The 22,872-nt window shown below is 39.3% G+C and overlaps 1 protein-coding gene across 1 annotated transcript in view; it reads left to right on the top strand.

Annotated features, from left to right (window-relative positions):
• Window positions 1-22,872, top strand: part of MNAT1 (MNAT1 component of CDK activating kinase) — a 2,168,423-nt gene that overhangs the window by 444,146 nt on the left and 1,701,405 nt on the right. The gene's annotated exons all lie outside the window — the stretch shown is intronic.

Genomic DNA, 22,872 nt, shown 5'->3' with positions numbered 1-22,872 from the left:
TACAGGTTTCTGTCTATTTTGCAGATCTTTCAAGATTGTTTGTTTTCCACGTAGTCATGCACACATTTAAGCTGTGTCTTGATGTCATGAATTAGCAAAGAGAAACCTTGTTTTAAAAGCTGTTCTGTTTGTGGGTTTGCATTACAAGCAACCACAGAGATTACTTGCATTCTTTGACATACTCAATTTGTATAATTTCGTCTTGTGTTTTGCCATGCACCTGTAATCCATCAAGACTTAATTTTGTGTGCTTTACCAGCAGGAATATGTTGGAATTAGTGGGCCTTATGGTCTGGTTACAGATTGTACTAATGATGTAAATCATCCAGCAGGCAGTGCTCAATAGTGTTTGTTGCAAGTTGGTCTTCATTACTGAAGAGCAGGGTCTTTTGTAATGTTGAATTTTCCATTAGTCTTAGCCTTCATTGAACTCGTATATATGGAAAACTCACTTTCTTCAATCACCTCCATAGATTACAGTGGTATACTTGTGAGTGATTTCCACTTCTTTTGGTCTGGAAAAGCTCAAAATCTTATATTAAAGTGAGATCATTCACTTGGTTGGTGCTTGCACGTGAAGCACGGAAGTACAGCTTTGCCAGTTGCTTCATCTGGAAGCGCTGAGAAATATGCATAGTTTTTGCGTTTAAACTTCAGTATTGAAATCCACTTATATGATAGACAACACACTGAAAAGTGTAATGATTAAAAAGCAGCTCAGAGCTCTTACTCATTTTACCTCATGTTCCTCAAAGGCGTGTGGTCACTCTAAAAAAAAAAAATACTTTTCAAAGAAAGAATTTGGTGATCTGTATGTGTGACTGGGACTTTTCTAAGGATAATCTGATGGTCATACACCCTTCAGCAATTGCAGTAATTTCTTTGGCAAGTCCCCCCCCATAGACCTATAATGAAGTATACTGATTCACACCCTCCCAAACCTATATTGAAGCACCCAATAGACCCATCAGTCGACAGCAGTGATTAAGCAAAAACAATAATTGCTTTTTTGGCAGCCAATTGCATTAAACTCATTAAGACCTTAACGATGTCTAGGCAGTTTAGATCTTATATCCCATCTGAAAACAATCAATATGTTGTTGTCATTCTCTCCTTGATTCTCACATATGGGTCAGGTCCTATCCGTCGGATCCATCTCGGCCTTATGTAGAAGATCGTGGCCTTCAACTGAGCTCTTGGGCATTCTTCCCTTCCCCACTACCTCAGATCTCATCTGCCGCTCTGTTGGGCTAAGTGAGGAATAGCTGTTTAAATTTATTAACATTTCTGAATATTTATTAATATTTTCACAACTTTTCAAAGTAGTGTTAATTTCTAATAGATTTTAGTGTGTGTTCTTTATCCCTTCCCATTAAAATCGTCTGTTGACTTTTTCACTGTGTTTTGCCTTTCCCTTTTTATCCTGCTAATAAAACAAATAGTAGTTATTGTTAGGGTAGATAATCTAGTCTGTTTAGAGAGAGTCCATTAGTGTCTCAATATAGGACTTCTCTAGTTATTTTTTCTCTTTATACATACATACATATATATATATATATATATATATATATATATATATATATATATATATATATATAAACATAGCTGTTTAGGATATGTAGTTGTAGTGTATGTGTTTTTCTTGTGTGTGCTTGTTCTTTAGGCTAAGTATATCTCAAAAAGATAAGGGAGAAAAGCCTTTAGGCTTTAAAAAATGCACTCATTGCCCTTGAGTGATTCTCATACCTTGTGTGTTTATTGTCTGGGGTCTATACATTTGCAGGAGTCCTGCAGTATATGTCACACCTTTAGTCAGAGAGCTCTTCTGGAAAGGTGCAACAAGCTTATGTTTAAGGGTATGATTCTGAGCCCCTTTGGTGCAGCTATTTCAGCTGGCAAAGAGTCCTCAAAACTTGGATCCTCCTCTTCTTCTTCTTCTACTGCCTCCACTCAGAAATCTGACAAGGCAAAGAAAAGACCACTGGCACTGACTGAATCTTCAGAGCTAGCACCTAAGTTGACAGAGTTGTCTGCTCCAACAGCTTTTTCGGAGCAGTCAGCTGATGGATCCGAGGGAACTTCAGAGTATTATAAGTCATTGGCGCCAATTCACTCTGCCACAATATCTTTCACTATAAGGAGACAGTCACCATCAATGGAAAGAGTTTCCTCTTGGCTCCCTTCTCCGAGTTTACAGAGATCTCCATCCCTTTCCACCCGATCAGCCAGGAGTCTTTCAGATGAAGATGTTGATAGGGGTTAGAAGTCTGCTAAATTCACCAGCTTTAGCTAAATTACTGCTGGATCAGAGCCCAGGTGCTTCGGATCCAAAGACAACACTCCCTTCTTCTGCTTCTTCTCTTCTTCCTCCAACCCACCTCTTGAGTTCGGAGTAGGGAGATCCAGGTACCCAAGTTGTGACTTTGTCAGATCAGAGACCAACTCTTGCTTTTGATCTGCCTTTGACTCTGAGTTCCTCTGCTCTGTTGGAACAGGAGGAATCGTGGAGCCATAGCTCGCTGCCTGAACCCAAGATCAGGGATCTGACTTCCCTTTCTTCAGATCAGACCTTGCCTGTCAGAGCTTCGGCATGGTTGAGCTCGACTGCTACCTTGGCCTTGGATTTTCCTTCCTTGGATCGTGGAGAAACTTTAGCTCTGATGAGGTTTTTCTTGGCTCCAGAGAGTTCCTTAGATCGGGAAAGGGGGCATTCGAGGCCAAGAGGAGAGCTTTGACTGCCTCAATCAAGGGTCCAGTCTTCCCAGGATCTTCCTTCCCTTTCTCCAACAGTGACTTCTGCCTATCTAACTTTCCACAGGGACAGTGGGATCCCAAGCCTCAGGATGTCCCTAGGGAGACCTCCATCTCTTCTGAAACTTCTCTAGATTAAACCACTGAAGAAGTCCCTTGGAAGAGAACTTGTAAGAGGAAGCATTTGGATTCCCCAGAGGAGTCCGTCCCTACACATACTGTCCTCGATGAGGCTGAGTGGTCCCCACGGTCTCTTCCAGAGAATGTTTCTTTTGGAGACATCCTAGAATTGCTGAAACAGAGAGGAGACTGGAAGTCAAGCACCCCTTCAGTGGAGGAGCCGGTATACCTGAAGGATTTCAGATCCTGCCCTTCCACCTCATGGGTGACCCCACCTTCCGATGAGATTATTGAGTTACTCTCTCAGAAGGCATGGGAGACCCCATACTCCATTGATCTGACCCCAAGAAGGTCAAACAAGTACATCATTTCACCTCCATGTAAGACCTTTCTTACAAAAGGAGTTGCAGTAGATGCAGTGGTTGTGGTGGCAGCAACTAAAAAGGAACTTTCAGAGACCAGTTCCAGTATTCATCCTCCTAACAAAGAATCTAGGTTGATGGATAGGTATGAGAAGTGCATCTTTTCTTCAGCGGGCTTTACGTTGTGCTAACTGAATTATTTGATACACTTTACTAGACTGCAAAGGGATCAGCTGAAAGAGTTGTCAGATACCCCACAAGGAGCTGTGGCTGATGAGGTCTCATATAAAGTAGCCTCTCAGCTCGCCACCCTAAATTTAGTAGTTAACTCCTCCATGAGACTGATTTCATATGCAGCGGATGGAGATAGCAGAGCTGCAGGTTCAGGTATCTCGATTAAGAGGCAGGTCTAGATGCATCTTTGCGATTTCTTGGAGCCTTTCAGGTCTTCCTTTGTGCATGCCCCCTTTGATGGCTCATCTCTTTTTGGGCTGAAAGTGAAAGAAATGCTCACTAGGTGTGAACAAGAAGGCACGACCTTGTCTGCCATAGGAGTCCATTTTTCTACTCCGACCAGACCCTACCCCAAAGGTCAGAAAGGTAGTGGAAAAATGTGGTTCCATAAATCTCAACAGTCTTTCCAGGACACACAAGGTGAAAGTTCCCCCGAGGCAGGGAAAAATAATGGAAGATGCTGTCCTTGTAGCAGGGGAAGCCCGCAAAATCAGGGCTCTAGAGATTCCTCCTTTGGTAGGCCCTTTCAGCACTCCTGAAAAGAGGCTGATTGCTCACATCTGGAGGCAATCGGGAGTTGACTGTCCCTGCACCCAAAAGCCTGGCTACACATTACAAAAGACAAATGGGTCCATCAGGTAATATCCAGAAGTTATCTCATTCCCTTCGCCTGTCCACTTCCTCAGAGCAAAAGAATCCCAGACGTACCACCTGGTCAGAGGGATCAAGCAACTACAGAAATTCTAAAGTTGCTAGACAAAAGAGTTATCCTAGAAGTCCCCTCAGATCAACGAGGATTAGGAACTTACTCAAGATTCTTTTTTGTACCAAAGAAAACAGGGGACTGGCCAACCTCTTCTGGATGTCAGCAGTCTAAACAAGTCAATCAAAAAGAGCAAGTTCCAAATGGTCACTCTACAGTCAATTCTTCCTTTTCTAGGAAAAGATGATTGGATGTGCTCAGTAGACCTTCAGGATGTGTACTATCATATAAAAATGGATAGGCGCTCCAAAAGGCATTTGCGCTTCCAGCTGGGAACCAGTCATTACCAGTTTTGAGCCCTGCCCTTTGGTCTCACTACAGCCCCCAGAGTGTTCACCAAATGCATGGCAGTGGTTGCGGCTCACTTGAGATTTTAAGGATTCTGAGTGTTTCTGTACCTAGATGACTGACTCCTAACCGCCATGACAAGGCATCAACTTGTAAGAGCAAGAGAAACCACTATAGATCTTTGCTGTCAACTGGGACTCACCTTGAATTATGAGAAATCAGCTCTAGAACCCCATTAAATCTGACTTTCATAGGAGCTCATTTAGATACCAAAGACATGATAGCAAGACTTCTGCCAAAACAGACTTATTTCACCCAAAAACTAGTACTTCAAGTCTTGGGGGCAATGGCAGCCTCCATTATAGGGGTACTTCTGTCCAGCCTTCACATGCTAATTCTACAATGGCTGTTGTTGATCCAGTGGTCATTTCTAGATCTACCAATGTCTTACAAGATTTTGATAACCGATGCCTGCAGGAAGGATCTTCAGTGGTGGATTTATTCCAATCAAGTCTTTCAATGTCGTCAGTTTGTACCCAGTCATCCCCAGGCCATGGTGACCACGGAAGCCTCCTGGATGGTGGGGGGGGACATTACCTGGGACAGTCCAAGGCACCTGGTCCCTCCATGAGGCCCATAAGATGAGAGCAGTGCTTCTAGCATTGCAGGCCTTTCAAAACTCTCTTCTTCAGAAAACAATAGTAGTCCAGACAACATGTCAGTAAGCTGGTACATCAACAAACAGGGAGGCACCAAATCTTACTCCCTTTGTCAGGAAGCCCTCCAAGTCTGACAATGGGTGATATCTTTCAACTGCTTTCTGATTGCAGCGCACATCCAGGGGAAATCCAACGGACAAGCTCAGCAGGGCAGTTCTGATACCTCACAAGTGGTCTCTCAAACGCAAAGTGGCGGAAAGAATTTTACAGAAATGGAGTCAGCCTTGCTGTGATCTTTTTGCATCACCCATGAACAAATGCAGCAGCTACTTTACCCTAATCCCCCCTCAGGAGGAGTCAACGAAGAATGTACTGGTCTATGATTGGCCCCCGGGACTACTTTATGCTTATCCTCCAACTCCCTTAATTCCCAAAGTGTTACAGACATCAAAATTGTTGAAGAGAACAATCATCCTCATTGCTCCTTACTGGCCCCAACAAATTTGGTTTCCCTATCTATGGCCTCATCTCCAGGAAGATCCATGGATTCTGGACCCAGTTCCAGGCCTACTTTCGCATTCACAAGGTCTGGCTCTTCCAGATTTGAAAAAACCTAAAATTAACAGCATGGTTGCTCTGATTCTAATGATAGCCAGGAATCCTCTTTTATCTTCTCAGGTGAGACACATTTTGCTTTCTTCAAATAAATCTTCCATACAAAAACAAAAGCAAGTGGAAAAGATTTGTCATGTGGGCCATGGAAAAGAATGTAGATCCTTTTACAGCTCCATTGCACTTAATTCTGGATTTTTTTATGAAACATTTTAACGAGAGAGTTGCTGCAGCTACTGTAAGAGTTAGCTGCGATTTCTAATTATCACCTAGGAGAGAATGTTTCCCCTGTCCTGTCACATAAGCTTTGCAAAACCTTTCTGAAACAAGTTCTGTTGCTCAAACCACCTTACAAATGTCCTTCCACCCCTTGGGACTTGAATTTTGTATTATCTCATTTGATGCATTCTTCATTTGAACCTTCAGCAAATTGTGATTTGAAATTCTTAGCTTGGAAGACAATTTTTCCAGTGACTGTTATTTCTGCCAGGATATCTGAATTACAAGCTTTGTCGATAAAGCCACCATATTTAATCTTTCACAAAGACAGAGTTTCATTACATACTAATCATTCCTTCCTGCCCAAAGTAGTTTCATAGACTATTCTCAGTCAGTCGATTGAATTGCCCGGTTTATTCCCAAATTTCCAAAACAAAAGAGAATATCTGCTACACTTATTAGATATTCACAGACAATTGTGTTTTACTAACACAGGACAAATGATTTCAGAAAAACAGATCAGTTTGTTTATTTCTTTTTCTGAAATGAGAAAAAGCTTGCCAGTTTCCAAAGTTACCTTGTCAAAATGGCTTTCTGATTGTATTACTTTAATTTATGAATCGCAAAATAAGCAGTTGCCTAAACCAGTCAAAGCACATTCTTCTAGAACTGTGGCTACTTCTTCAGCCTTTATGGCTAGAGAATCTGTAGACAATATTTGCGCAGCAGCTACATGGTCAAACCCCCATACTTTTATTACTCATTACAAGTAGATTTTGCCTCCAGGGGTAGGTCTTGCTTTGGATCAATGGTTCTGAGGAATATTCTTCTATGAGCCACCCAAGATTTGGGTTGCTAGGGATGCTGTCCCATATGTGAGAATAAAGACAAGATTGACAACAGCACATAAAGAAGTTATGTGCTTACCATAATGTTCCATGTGTATTGTCCATCTCCACCTTTATTCTCACAACCATCCCACCTACCCCCTTCTTACACTCCTGGAAGAACGGGTGATGCAAAATGAGGCCTTCTAGGACTCCTTGTTATTTGAAATGCTTCTTTAAATACCTTCTATAGTATTACTTCTATCTTCTTTTATATGACTCCTGCTTCTTTATTGGCAAGCAAGATCTGAGGTAGTGGGGAAGTGCATTCTGGGGAGCGAAGAATGCCCAAGGGCGTAGTTGAAGGGCACAAGCTTCTACATAAGGCCGTGACGGATCCGACCCACTTGTGAGAATAAAGGCAGAGATAGACAGCACACATGGAACGTTATGGTAAGTACATAACTTCTTTTTTCCTTAGTTACAATTATTTGCTCCCACAACATTTCTGGCAAGGTACTCCAGAGGAAATTTTTAAAATATTCCAAGTACAAATATCTTTCCAATTTTATACTGTATCTATTGTGTTTAGTCCTTCCTGACAGTAACTATATTGTCTACCTCTTAACTGTCAATATAGCCTGTAATAATGCCCTATAGATTTTACCTATAAGTTTTTACTTTTTACTTCTCTTGTTCTTGACTCTATCAAAATCGTTACCAACTATGGTTTATTTATCGTACCTTTGTTCCTCTCATTGCCATATTTCCTTAGGATGTTGTAAATTCCTTTGTGTTTTCTATTAGTTTTCCTGATTGTGCCTGAAATCCTGTACATATATATGGCCAATCTAGTCCCTGATCCCCTTCTTGCAATTTTCTCCAATAACCGCATTTTAACCCTGTGCCACCAACCTACAACTACCTGAGCATCCACACTTCCTTGGTGCTTTGAGTCCAACAGGCCAAACCTTGGATTTCCTTTCCCCATACATTTTGTCTTTAAACGTCTGTGATATCTTTTCATATATCTCCCCTTCAATATTACTTCTGACCAGAAGTTCAGTCTTTTACCACTGGCTCCTTTTCCCCTCATATTAACATTATTTTTCCGCTTTACAGAGTAATCCATATATCGTAGATTATATATTAACTTTAACTGCACAACTTTAAAATTTTCCTGCAAATGCAGTAATGCCAGCTCTAAATGTGCAGTCATTTCCTGCCACCTATCTCTTGCTGTTCCTCCAGTCATTACTTCTTTTCTCCTCAGGCTTCAAAATTTCTTCAAAAACAATTGGGCAAGACATAATACTAGTGTGGTCACAAACATTTTAACTGCTTGCATTCTTTGGACCCTATCTCTAAGTATTAGCTTCCATTTTCTGATCATATATTTAACTTTCTGATCTAGTCATTTCCAGTTCAACTCTGGTGATGCATCTCAATGTTTGGTTGGCAGAATGCCTAAATACTTCAGTTCATAATATCCCCAAGGCTGTGGAACAGACTGCATTAAATCCAGTGATGGTATATAGTAACCACATAATGCTTTGTTTTTATCCTCATTTATTTTATAGTCTGCAATTTTTTTTAAATTGCAGTAAAACATAAAAATAGTTTTGGTGTGTTCTTTTCTGGAGCTCTTATTTATAAAATAATATCATCAGAAGGTAATGCTAATTTTTCTTCCATATTTTCTCAGGCCCATCCTTTTAGTTCTGATTGTGTTATTTAAGGCCCTAAATATATAGCAAATAACAGTGGTGACATGGCTTGTTCCTTGTTCTACCACAAATTTGGTTGAGACCCTAATATTTGACTATTACTGCTGTAGAGCCTCTGTATATTTCTTGCCACAGTCTTAGAAAGTCAATTGGTATATCCATTATTATCATAACTTCCCAAATAAAAGCTCAGTGTACTCGGTGCTTTTTTTGGTGTCCAGACCTGTTAAAACCAGTTGCTTCTCTTTCTTCTTTGCTGTCCTGTGGATCATATTTGTCTTAATTATATTATCAAATGTCTTTATGTATTTTACAAATCCATACTGATCTTCACAAATCACTCCTAGATGAATTCTGGTTAATCTCAATGCTAATATGAAAGTAAAGATTAATAATCATGGTTCAAAACTTAAATTGGTCTATATGATCCCAGGTTACATGGCACTTTGTCTTCTTTAAGTATTACTATTATTACCACTTTTTTCTAGGATTTGATATTACCCTTTCCTTAAGAACCAAATTAAATAAATCTTGCCAACTTGGGCTTATTAATGTTTTGAATTTATTTTGAAATTCTAACAGGATCCAATGCCATCCTGGAGATTTTCCTAATGGTTGCTTCTCAGTTGCTTTTCTATGTCTTCAGTAGTTTTAGTGCTCTCTAAGTCTGTCATCTGTCTCTCTTGGCTTATATAAATCTATTCCAACTTTAAAGGCACTTACTTTCTGTAACCAATCTCTTTCCTTTTCTTGTTTTTGTATAGTTCCTTATAATATTCCTTAAATACTATTTTACCTATTATGTTTGGGCTTCTTACCATTTTCCCCATAGTCATATCCCTTATTTTCAAGATGCTGCACTCAATTCTCTGCTGCCTTGATTTGCATACTAAAATTTTTGAGGTCCTGGCAGCTATCTGTGCTTTTATTGCTGTCTGCTTCTGCTCTAACATCTGTTCAAAGTATGTCTTCCATTTCTTTTCAAGCTCCTGTAATTGGACTTGTTCACTTTCTGATAAGTCATCTTTCCTGTCTGGCAGTGCTTTTATTTTGTGTAGTCAAAAAGTGAAATTTGTGGTATCTCTCAAAGTCTCAGAAAAACCCAGTATGCAACCTATACTGGGTCCAAAACAAACCAAGAAGAAACTTCTCATTATGGAGGGTGTGATGTTCACTTCCTGAATTATATTATGCACTTATCTCACTTAATAAAAATCGAACTGTAAAATATAACTGTAAAATACATGCTACAAAATAATCAAGTAGAAAATAGTAGGTAGTCCACAGCTGGGTTAAAAATTAACTATCCTTTATTGAAACACTCAAACAAGCAATCCCAGTTGAGTATAATGAAGAGCATCAAAAACCTTCCTTATTTATATATAATCAGGTTGTTTGGAGCAAGAGTACTTGGCTAAAGGAATGATTTTAATGCTTTTATTGCTCTTAACTGAACCACCTTCTCTAAGTACTCCCTTGCTCCAAAATTAAATTAAAATATAAAATAAAAACAATTTAATTTCTCCATTAAATGCTCAGTCTGTCCGTCTCACACTTATCTAAGGCTTAGCTTCAGTCCTTTAATTGATCCTCTTGCATTCTGTACTCCTTCCTTGTTTATCTTTTTTATGTGTGAGAATATTAAACTGTCATCCTTTTCCTTTACAGCATATATCCCTTCTCAATGCATAACGAAAACATGCTTCTAGTTCTTATTATGATACACCCCGTATCACCTTGTAACACTGGCAACTTGTTACTCATACCTCTTGTAAATCCAGCCATCATTCATGTTTCCCTTTCATCATTTACTCTGCTTTAATTGTGTGTAGCAGCATAATGTTGCTTATCTTTTCATAATATCTTATTGAATGTATGTATAGTCCCCTCTGCTATACTATATATATATATATATATATATATATATATATATATATATATATATATAAATGCCATTAAATGTTTATGTCCAGATGTTGCATTAAGTTTATTACAGCCTTATGCTGCTCTGTTTAAGTTCTTTCCTCTTGCTTGCCAGCAACTTTTTTTTCTACTGTTCAGCCTGTTAATCCTCCACGTGCAAACCCGCGAGCGCCTCTTCCAGATGTTGAATGATTTTGACGTGCACCTTCTTTGGGTTCCTTTCTGCTTTTTTGTGTTTGCCTTGCATTTTTCTCGTGAAGAGTGAAAGCGATGTGGTTGGCTATCTTTCTGTGTTCACATGTCTTCATCATCCTTTCTGTCACCATTCATTTATACTGTTTTTTTTGACCGAACTGCTGGTACTTCTCAATCTCCAGTTGCACTTTTTCAACCTCCAAGAAAGTTTTTGTTCTGGAAGGAAAATAGACCCAGAAAATTGCAGGATACAATAATTTGAATTTTAAGTTCAGTAATCGATACTCTACAAGTAATGGAATAAACGTATTCTTTTTTTGCCTAGATCCCAGTGAATAGTCTTGATTAACAAATATTCTCTTTCCTTCGAACAGTTGTGTTTTAAACACTTTTTTCCAGAACTCATTTAACAGTTTCTCTGTTAAATAATAAGTTTTTATTTTTATTAATCTGGGTCTAGTGAATCTTTTAGAGCTCCTGTTGGTGCATAACACTCTATGTGCTCTGTCAAGCAGTACTTCATCCTGGCGCAGTCCTGTCCATTTACTTAACTGCTCAACCATAAATCCTTTACAATCTTTCCCTTCAACACCTTAAGGTACCTTTGAAAATCTGAAGTTCTCACATCTTTCTTGGTCTTCTAACTCAAGCATTTTCTCTCTGTGTTTGTTATATGTAGCTAACTCAGGAAGGCACAACATATCTTCATTTTCTACCCTTTTTCCTTTCTCATTATCGTCCTTATCCACGGAAAGAGCTTCTCTCTCTTCATTTGTTCATTCTGCTAATATGTTCTTTTAGGGACTCATTCATTTTTACAATTTCATTTGATACTGTTAGCAATTTTTTTTTTGTTAATTTCTGTCAGTTTATTGGCCTTCTGATACTGTAGCTCTTTTACTGGTCAGCATGTGTTCTCTCCAATGGTACTACCTTCGGACCGATTGTCTCCAACTGCTTTACTTTTTCTGAATCTATTACTGGCTTCTTTTTTCTTTCATTTTGTCATCTGGAAAGTTTTTATTTTGCATTTCCCAAAAAACTGCTCTTGACTCAGAAATGACAGCTTGATGGTATTTTTATCACTTTGCAGGACAGAGGGCTCAAGTAAATGCATTTTCAACTCAGCACCATACTGGAAGTCTGCACTGCCTTATTTTTCTTCTATAAACCTCAATCACTTGTTGACCCCTTCGCTGTGATGCATTTTGGTATTAGACTATTTTTCCCCTACTCTCTACTCTGATGTTTTTTATGCTGCAGTAGCCCATGGGGTAGTGCCCTGCAAAGGAAGGATGCATCAGCCAGCCAGATTGCCGAAGCTATAACTGCCCTCCCTCTTTCTAGCTGTTGATAGGCTGCACCCTTTTCTGAGGGAAGTATATCAGCAACCAGAGTGAGGTGAATCTTTAGAATTTCCAGCCACTTCAAAGAGAAGCATCTCTCTAGCTCCAGAGGAACAGCAGTTGATCAGAAAAGCGTTTTCCTTAATAGATAAGACTCCATTTGGACTCCCCTTCCTTTTATACATATTTTTATTGAATCTTTGTGGTACTTTTTCTGATCTACCTTAATATAAAAAAAAACAGCAATTATACATATTTTTATTGAATCTTTGTGGTACTTTTTCTGATCTACCTTAATATAAAAAAAAAACAGCAATCTGCAGTATTCCTTCTTAAGAATACCTTCTGGTACTTTTCTGTTATCGGGGCAACACTTTCAAAGTGGTTGCTGAGCTCCGAATCCAGTGTCAAACCATGTATTTTGATTTTAATTTTAACAGGTGTGTTACAGCTTCTTTTTTAAAATATTATCCATTTAATTATTTTACACACACCTGTTAAGATTATCATCAAAAATACATGGTTTGACACTGGATTCGGAGCTCAGCAACCGCATTTAAAGTGTTTGTCCGATAACAGAATAGTAAAAAAAAAAAAAAAAAAAATCAATTTCTCTATAACACTCATACTATAAAATGCATTTCTTCATAATATGCGTGCTATAAAACATATTCGTCATAAAGTCCTAATCCAAATCTGTAATTAAACTTAGATGGCATCTTGCAGATGCAATGAGAATCATGGAACAGCTGTTCGTCAGTAAGCGTATTGTTTTAAAGCGTCAGCTACTGATTTAGCTAGGCTTCATTGACAACTGAAGTAACCGTTGCTAGGATGTACAAATATTTTGTTAACTTATAAGGGTAAGCATATTATGACTATTTAACAAAAAACATTTTATCCAAATTTGATGTATTTAGTTATTTTTTTACTTTCTCTCTTTGTAACTTATCAGGGCAACACTTTCAGTGCAATCATTCCGCTGTAATCTACTACCTTAACCCATCTATTTACTAGATGTGTGTAAAATTTAAAGATGACTTCTATTTTTTTAATTTATCATTAAAACAAATAATTTTTATAGATATGTGGTTAACAGACATGTTAAGGAACTGGATTACAGCTGAACAATCCCATTGAAAGTGTTGCCCCGATAACGGAAAAGTACCTACCTTCTTGTTTCACAGATGTTTTGTTTGTGCTTCTGCACTGTTTGCTTGGCTTATTTTACAATTTTGTGTGGGAAACTGTGACTTTACGAAAGTATTAAGTATTTGGGTGTTGCTTATCAGTAGGAATGTGTGTGTTATCGCTTGTTACTGTTTTAATGGAATTAGAATGCTTTCTCATTTCTGAGGTAATAAATGTTCTGTGATATTTCTGACTAAAACTTTAAGGTCTGGTCGCACAATTTCCAGGGTACTGCTTGTGTTTACTAGTGTGGAATTTTTGTTTTGTCTTTAGAGAAGGGAAGTGCACTGTTGTGTTTATTAGTGAATATTTACCTTTTTCCAGTGTTACTGGGCTTAGGGTCTATGTCAATTATTCGAACGCTTAAAATGTCGAACGTTATATGGTCTTCAGAGGCTGTTCCATTATCTGTTACAGGTGTAGGAGAACCATGCACTTTATGTGCAGGAGTTGTCCGAGGAAAGAGACCTCTTCTCAGGTATAGTAGGCTCTCCCCTGACCACTCTCCCAGCTGGAGTACTACTAAAGAGAAGAAGCAAAAACTTAATTACAGGACAGATGATCAGGTTGTTTCTGTAAATAAGTAAGATGTTATATCTTTAGATAAGAGTGTTTTGCAGTCAGTCAATTCTTGGGACTGTTTGCCTTCTCACAGTTCTTGTGCAGTTATAGCCAGAGAACAGTATGTGTTTTCAGACTATGAGGATTCTAACATAGACAATGGTGATTCACCTCAGAAATCCATCACCCAGAACTGTGACACTTCAACTGGGTGAACCTGGAGTTAATTCTAGAGAAGTTTTTTTTTCCTTTGCTGAAATTGCTGCTGAATACAGGGATGTTTTTGCTTGGCAGCAAACAGGGATTGTCCCCAGAATTGGGCAGATTTTATAATCTATTAGAGCATACCTCTCAACCTGGAAACATCAAAAATCTGGACGAAGGCCCATGAATAGTAGGTACAACTGGCCAGAAATCAGGATGCTGATTAACATAAAATTTGCACACATAATTATGTAACCCCACCCACTCCAATGAAGTTGTGGGACACCAAAATTCAAACACAAATTGAAGAACAGGCAAAATATAAAACACAAAATATAACTAGTCAGACAGCGTATTAAACAAAGGAAGTTAGCTCAGAGGACAAAACTCCCCTATTGCCTACAATTCCATATCCAAGAATATTCTTCTTTCAAGACTATGGTTTGCCATTACTCTGCTTCTGACTGTTCTTCCTATAATACACAAAGATTGCAAAAATAAAATTGAAATGTTTGCTGTCCTGACAGACTCCAGTCGACTGCAGCCCTTTGTAGGCTCTCAACTGGCTTCCAATAATACAAAGTTCCACATCTCTGGTTTCCACATTATTGGACAAGATCCTGGAAAAGGGCTGTTGTCCACTTCCAAAAAGAAAACTATAATTTTCATATATCATAGCATATTCTTTAAGAAGTAGCCAAGACAATGCCATTTTACAGAGTCATCCCCTTTCACTGCACCTTTTCTAGACATGATCCAGCTCTCCTAAATTCAAGTCAGAAGGTTCTTGTCAGTTTTCAAGAGATCACTTTCTGAACACCTCTTCAACAAAACTAACTGAAAATTTCTTAGGGACAATGGCTAAGACATGACTGTTAATTCAGAGACTTAACACTGTCCTGACTACTAACCGTGCTATTACCACTTTATTGTTTAAATGAGTTGTTAGCTAGTCATCATTTAACTTTAATGCTTTTCATTTGCTTCTTGTTTTATCATCACTAATTTACATTTCGGAATGTCTTAAACACTAATTTCTTAATTAGCACCATATGTATAATGGCTTAATGCACTCCAGTTTCTTTATCTGCTTTTTGTTAATGTTACTTAGCCTCTGTGTCAGTCTGAGTCATGGTTGAAATGAGTCTTTGGGCCATTCCATCTACCCAGTAAACAAAAGGCAATAAAGTAAAATAAAATAAATATATAGACTGGAGACACATTCTAGAGCTTCAAAGCCAAATAACTCGAATCTAAGCAAACCTACACTATCCCAGGCAATTCTGGTATGAAATAAATAACACCTCTGGGAGAGCTCTTCCAAAAGAACTTTCTTTTCAAGGACATATTACCTGTCATACCAGCATCAGCACGCTTTCTCACTTCCTCAGGGAATTCTGCAGTCTCCCTCCACAAAAAATAAGTCTTCTTCCCAAGCAGACCCCATCTTCTCACCCCGAATACCTCTCCCCATTCTACTAATGGTGAGTGTGAGTGTGTGAGTGTGTGAGTGTGTGAGTGTGTGAGTGTGAGTGTGTGTGTGTGTGTGAGTGTGAGTGTGTGTGTGTGTGTCATACCTCTCAGTCTCTTAGTGCTAGAAATCAGGACAAAGCCTAAAATAAGGATGGGACAAAGGCCCAAAAGACGGACAGATTTTAAATATTGCTCTTATAAACTTAGAAAGTTACTAGAATAATAGGATTTATGTTAGCTTGAATTTTTGAAGGATATAAAGTTTGAAACTCAAATATATGTCATTGTTTAGTGACTCTACTCATCAGTGATTTGCCAGAAAACCACAACATTTATGAGGAACAGACCAAAAATATGAGGCAAAAATCTGGACAGTTCAGAGGTATGCATACTCCACGTTTAATCATTTTATTATGCTGCATTAACGCTCTCATTTAAACCACTACAATCAGCTTTATTATTCATTAACTGGAAGAGACTCAGAGTCCTATAAGCTGTGTAGTTTGTGAGAGCACAGAGTATGGATTACACCACCATTCACCTTTTCTCCACCATTCTTTAGTTTCTCATGCCCAGGCTCCTAATTTTTGCTGTTCACCTTGCTCTCTGTCCCGTCACTAAGCGGGGTATCTGTGGATGCACTACTCCTGCTCTCTCTCCTCTCACAGTCTTGTTCTTGGGGTCGGGACTGATTGGATTGTCACCTCGCACCAGGAATACCCCATATATATTTCTCCCAACACTTCAGCCCCAAGTGGTTTAGCAGCTGGTCGGTTTCCCTGTCAACCATGAGCAAGTGGACTCAAGCAGGCAGCTGTACTTCGCAGATGCGCCTACTACCTATTGATGACTTTCATTCTCTACATTCTTGACATTCCCCTCTTCCAAGAGGTCTCTGGCATGGAATCCTGAGTGCTCAGCCAGACAGCCTTCTTCCACCAGGCAGATAAACTGGCCAGTTTTACCCTTCTTCCCTTGCAGATGGAAGCCATAACCATCAGAGCCTTTCTCCGGGACCTACACTTGGGGTACCAAATCTGTACTCTTCATAGACATCTTGACTTGAGCACAGTCCACTGCAATGGAGCAAATTGCTACTACCTCCCTGTAACAGGACACAAGCCATATACCGCCTTTCCTAAGTTTCCAACTCTAAGCTCTTAAGCAGTGAATTTACAGTATCCTGGTCCCATTCCAGCTTACAAGCAAACTTGCTGAGACAGTAACTAGATGCAGTAAACTGCAGTTTCACGGGAGGCAATCTGATCTGCACGAACAAAGACAGAACAAAATAATATAACCTCTACAGAGTTTTCTGCAAACCACCTGAAATCCGTCACAGGACTTTTTTTTTTAATACTGTTGGGAGGTGTACATGGATAGAAAATTCTAAAAACCAACCAGGATTCTTCTGCCTGACAAAATGTTCCTGCCTATTTGGAGCTGCATAACCAGTCGTGTTGGCTTTGGGCTTAGAAATGCTAATCTCACTGTAGTAGGTGGGCGTGGTAGCTAGCCTAGCACTGAACGTTATAGGATGTTAAAATTCTTAGTTACAACTTACAGGGTAAAAAGTTTGCTTAGCTGTAAAATTTACTGTATCTGCTTCAAGGGTTAACGTTTATTAATTCAGTGATGCATTTTTAAGAATTACTGCTAGTTACTCTGTTCTAATTTAGGTAAAAATCACGTATCAAATAAGGTGAAGGCTGTTGGTGTACTTGCAGAAATACATGCTTTCAGATTTGTTATAAAAGTAAAGGATGGGCAACACCCTGGTTTGATCCAACTCATAATTCTGACATTACTAAGGGGAAACAGTGCACACAGTTAATTTTAACTAAATCACAGCAAGAGAGAGTAAATGTGGTTGTCACTTCATTAGGATAAAAGCAAATCATTAAACCAGAGTTTCTGTTTTGCCCATTCAATAATCTCAAGTTACGAGTTTGAAGATGGATGTTTCTGAGGTCACTAAAGCTCTACAGCATTAAAGGGATAGAATATGATGTGAACTAATGCAATATGTATAAACATCAAGCAAGAAAATAAAAAGTTATACTGAGAATATATGAAATCAAGGAATGAACGTGAATGCAGAAGTGCCTTTTTCAAAGGCAGTTAGGCAAGCAGTCAGAGGTCACGGTAAATAAAGAAAAAAAATCTTGATTTCAAGGGGCCACTCGGGAATTCATGGCATCCCATTATTTTAATCTCAAAGCCGTGAAATTCCAAGGAATTTGGTACGGTTAAGAGGTATGTATTAGAGGATGAGGTTCCTATTCTACACTTACTCCTCTTATTTTGCCAGCTCTAGAATGCACACTTTTAAAGCTGTCTGCAAGACTTTTGACTCATTGGCTGCTATTTAAAAGAAAGCTAATAAGCAGCGTCTGTTCAGATCATACATGTCTTTATTCTCAACAGTCGTCTAACCCTGCTGCACTAATTCCAGCAGCAACAACTAACAAGAAATCTTTGGTTTACCCTAAACCAGAATTGTTATTTATAGACATTTGTTTGCTAGGAAAGTTCATCTGGGAAATTTCCCATTTTCAGCAGAGGTCCTGGGGAGAAAAACCCTACAGTGTTAGATGACATTTTTTGAGATCAGAAATTATGACTTTGAAGTAAGATAAAAAAAAATTAAATATTGCAACAGTACATTAACAGTTTACGCATTTATACTATAGTACATTAAACATGAAATAATAGTATAAAATAAAATAGAATACAGTAAACTCTATGTTAACTGGAACTCAAGCAACTGGCACACTCAAGCAGGGTTGCCAGATTTCCAGCCCCCCAGGTAGGGACAAAAAAAAAAAAGAAGGTCTCTCACGGCAAGTGAAGACCAAAAAAAAAAAGGTCTTCAATGCGGAACACAGTTCCACATTAAAGAACAGTAGCTCTGCACTAAACACGGAGCTTCTCATGTTTAATGCATTGCAGTTCCGCATTCAACACAAGTGGCTCCGTGTTTAGCGATTTTTGATTGGCCCGTATACCGGCATATGGGTCAATCAAAAATCGCTAAACACGGAGCTTCTCGTGTTTAATGCGGAACACAAGAAGCTCCGTGTTTAGCAATTTTTGATTGGCCCGTATGCCAGGTATACGAGCCAATCAAAAAAAAAACAAACAAAGCGGAGGCTGGCCCGGATTTAAACCGGCAGGGTGGGACTCGGGATCAGGCTGCTGATCTCGGGACAGTCCCGCCCAAATAGGGACATCTGGCAACCCTGCTCTCAAGCAACCAGCAAAAAATATCGAAGAAATACAGTACAATTTTCATGTGTTGCACATTCTGTTCCCCCTTGCAGAAACATAGTTTATGCTTTTAGAGTTTTAAAAAGATAGGAATAAATTCCCTCTTTCCCCAACTTGAGAACAAGTCAAATCAAACAAATAGTACAGGGTACAGTATTATTCAAGCCTATTTTTAATAGTAACTCTCAAGCAACCAGAAACTACAGTTATCTGGCATCTTCCCATCCCCATGGGTGCCGGTTAACTGAGAGTTTACTGTATACAAAGTGTTTTAGAGTTGAGGGATTAAGAATTATGGTAGTAGAAAGTGAAGGTATGGAATGCAGCTAGGAGAGGGCCAAAGTGGAAAATTTATTTTAGGAGTCAAAGTAATGAGACTGAAAGTAGTTAACGAGTAGGGACTAGGGGTGGAGAAGAGAGATGGGTGGAAGTCTGATGGGAGAAGAGCTAGGGGAGTAGGGGGGGTATGGGAAGAAGCAACATTTGAGGCCAAGTTTAACCTAGGGTGGAACAGAAGCAAAGCCAGGTTTTGCTTAGAAAGTTTTTTTAGAGTGTTTTTAAAGCTTTGGAGGGAGGAACTTGACATGAAAGATATGGGTAAGGTGATCGGATTCCTGTCATAGTCATTAGCTGCATGGCATTCATTAGATGGATGGCAAGTGGTTAGACAAACAAGATAAAGAGATTGCTTGCTTCTACTATGTTAGCTTTTAGAATCTTGAATTATCAGGGCTATAGGTAGAAGTTTATGCAAAGTGTGCTTATAGTTTGGAAGAATTTGCTGCTTCATTGTCTTCTGAAGGCAGGTCATATTTGAATCAGATTGTTTCTAACTTGACTCAAGTTTCTAGATATGTTGTTAGAAGTGAATATGATTGTGCTGACACTTTGCCTAGACCTTCTGCTTCTTAGGTGGTGGTGAGATTTTTTAAGCTGCATAATCAGAATTTTTTGATGATTTGAAATCTGAAATTCTTAATTCTCCACTTAGCCTGGATCTGGAATTTGAGCCTGCAGTTACACAGATCCTTAAACAGGGGAACAACAGAGGTAAATTGATGCATTGCGTTTCAAGGATTTTTCAGGTTTCCATATTCTACAATAACAAGGTTGCTTCTCAATCTGTTTGAGGGCAGAACAAATAGAAATCCCAGCCTTAAAACAATCAGGGCCCCCAAAAGAAAATGGCAAGGGGATAACTCTTCCAAACCAGATAAAATATGTTAACTTTCCCCAAAACAGTCATGCTACAGCTAATGAAGGACTCTGCCAAGAATCTAATCACCTTACTCACACCTGCCCCAGTTTGCCTTCCTCTCACATTGACTGACCCTCAGTCCCTTAGCCTGGGCTCAGACAGATGGGTGTTAAAGATAATTCAGGAAGGATTCAATTGGTAGTAGGTGTACTGTCCTCCTCTTCCTCCTTTTAGGGAAATCCCCCCACATCCACCCTTCCAGACAGAATTGTTTCCACCGGTGTTACAGCATATGTTTGAAGCAGGGGTCATAGAACCAGTGCTTGCAAATCACATGGACAGAGGTTTTTATTCCAGAATATTTTTGGTATCAAAGAAGGATCATGCTTGGAGAACTGTGTTATCTTTTCTCAACTTTTATGTGACTGTTTCAAAATTTAAGCCGTTGACCCGTCAATCAGCGCTTGCACTATTTTCAGACAATTGTGGTATGGTAACATTAGATCTCAAAGATGCTTACCATCACATACCCATTGCTCACAGTTTCAGGAAATGTCTATGTTTTACTATATCTGGGTCACATTATCAGTTCTCTGCATTACCCTTTGGGCTTTCCACTGTACCTCAAGTGTTCACAAAATGCCTAGCCCCAGTGTTGGCTCACTGCATATTGCAGGGCATCCACATTTTTCTTTATTTAGAAAACTTGATTATTTTTAGAGTCTTCTCCCATATGTTTAGAGGTATTAACAAAGGTGTCCAACATCCTGTAACATCTGGAATTTCACTTGACCCTACAAAAGTCTTTCCTCACTCTATGTCACGGAATTGTCTTTTTGGGGTGTCTGATAGATACACTCAGGCAAAAGGCCTTCCTTCCAAAAGAAAAAAAATAATAGCTTACCATAGATCTTTCTGAAGTTCTCAACAGCTGCAGCCTCCTGCAAGATAATTTCTCAGGATTCTAGGCCTTATGACATTCATGAGCCTCATAATACCACTTACCAAAATACACGTGAGAAAAATCCAGTGGTACCTAAAAGAAATTCTTGGACTTGGACTTTCAGTTTACTGTACTGGGGTTTGTAAGGTGAGAATTGCAGTGGTGGAGGGGTCAAATGGCTCTCAATCCAGGACTCCCTTTCTCTCTTCCAACCCCAGTTCAGTCTGTGCAGACTAACTCTTCAGATTGTGCTTGGGTTGCAGTTCCCATGGGGGTAAAAGTGCAAGTCTTTGGGACTCTGCATACAAGCCAAAGCACATAAACATCAAGGACTTGCTAGCAGTGATTCATGCTTTGAAAACTCTTCACCATCTACGGGCTTCATTCCCTTTACAGATGGTTACAGACAACACAACAATGATGTGGTGTCTCAGTAAACAACAGGATACAAAGTCATACTCTTTTTGTCAGTTGGCAGTGATGGCTTGGGGTAGGCCCTTCAGCATTCTCGGTGCCTCAGGCTTCCTACATTTCATCAGAGCAAAACACTGTGACAAACAGACTCAGCAGATCTTGGAATGACCCACGAGTGGAAAGTCAATGCAGGTGTGCTCCTGGACATAATCCAGATGTGAGGAACACCTGAAATAGATCTGTTTGCTTTCTTGAAAAACAGAAAACTAGAACAATCCTGTCTGAAACTCCCCTGCAGCCAAGCTTGGAGAACAGATGCTTTGTCATTCCCTTGGTCAGAAATATTCCTGTATGTTTTTCCACCCTTTCTAGTGATTTCCAAGGTACTTCAAAAGATTCAGAAGCAATTACCAAAAATTATTGTGGTGACTCCGTTTTTGGTTTAGGCAAAATTAGTTTTCCTTTCTTCTGGAACTGGCCTCACTGACCAGATCTACTCACACAGCATAAGGGGAGTTTAGTAGACATTGCATCAGTCAGGTACAATTGACAGTCTATGTGATTCAATTTTAATACCCTTTGGGCACCTTTTTTTAAAAGGATGCACAGCAGGTACTAAAGGAGGCAAGAAAACCTACTACTAGAAAGTTTTATTTTGGTAAATTGAAGAGGATTTCTAGTTGGTGCCTCACCAATCACAAGGGTTTCTAAAGGAAAGTAACACCTCTGGTTTTCAAATATTTGTGTGAGCTATTTAAAGATGGCTTGTAGTATGGTTTTCACGAAGGTGCATCTTGCAGCCATCTCAGCTTGTCTGCCTATGGATCCCCCTCTTTGTTCTATGTATGTGGTCAAACAGTTTCAGAAAGAAGTGCTGCACATGACCCCCCTTCGCAAGCGAAATCCTCATCCTTGGGATCTTAGTTTTGTTATAGAAAAACTGATCTTTGCTCTTTTTGAACTAGCCTTTCAGGCTGATTTGTGGCTCATTGTTTGGAAAATTGTTTTACTTGTTGCTCTGACGTCTGCAGTGTGAGTATCTGAGTTGCAAGCCCTCATAGTAGTTGAAACCTTCTGGTTTTCATCAGGGATAGGGTGGCATTACCTAAAAATCCTTCATTTATGCCTAAAGTTGTTTCTAATTTTACCTTAAATCAAGCTTTCAGGCCCGTGTTTTCTTACCAATGCCATAAAATAAGGGAGAACAGATTCTACTTACATTGGATGTGCACAGGCAGCTGAGGTACAACCTTGACAGAACCAAGGCCTTCAGGAAGGCTGAAGAGCTGTTTGCTGTGCTGGGACTAAGAAAGGTCAACCCGTGTCTAAACAGATTATGTCCAGGTGGTTGTCCTACGCTGTTATTTTTCACTAATACTACTATGATGGACTTTAGATGCATTTTTTATACATTCACAAAGCACTAAGAACTATATTCCTTCTCTGGGTCCAGGACGGGCTTTGATAGGACCATTCTGCAGAGGCTTCTGGACCCTTATCCTTCTCCGAGGTAGGGTAAGCTTTTTGAATGTGCTCATAGGCTACAGCAGCAGAGAGAATGAAATACATGTTAATGTGGTGTAAATCCTACT

Source organism: Protopterus annectens, chromosome 6.part0 (genome assembly GCF_019279795.1).
Source record: "Protopterus annectens isolate FY-2018-M chromosome 6.part0, PAN1.0, whole genome shotgun sequence".
Lineage (NCBI taxonomy): Eukaryota > Metazoa > Chordata > Ceratodontiformes > Protopteridae > Protopterus > Protopterus annectens.
Note: the sequence above shows the minus strand (reverse complement) of the source record. Positions and strands in the feature narration are given on the sequence as shown.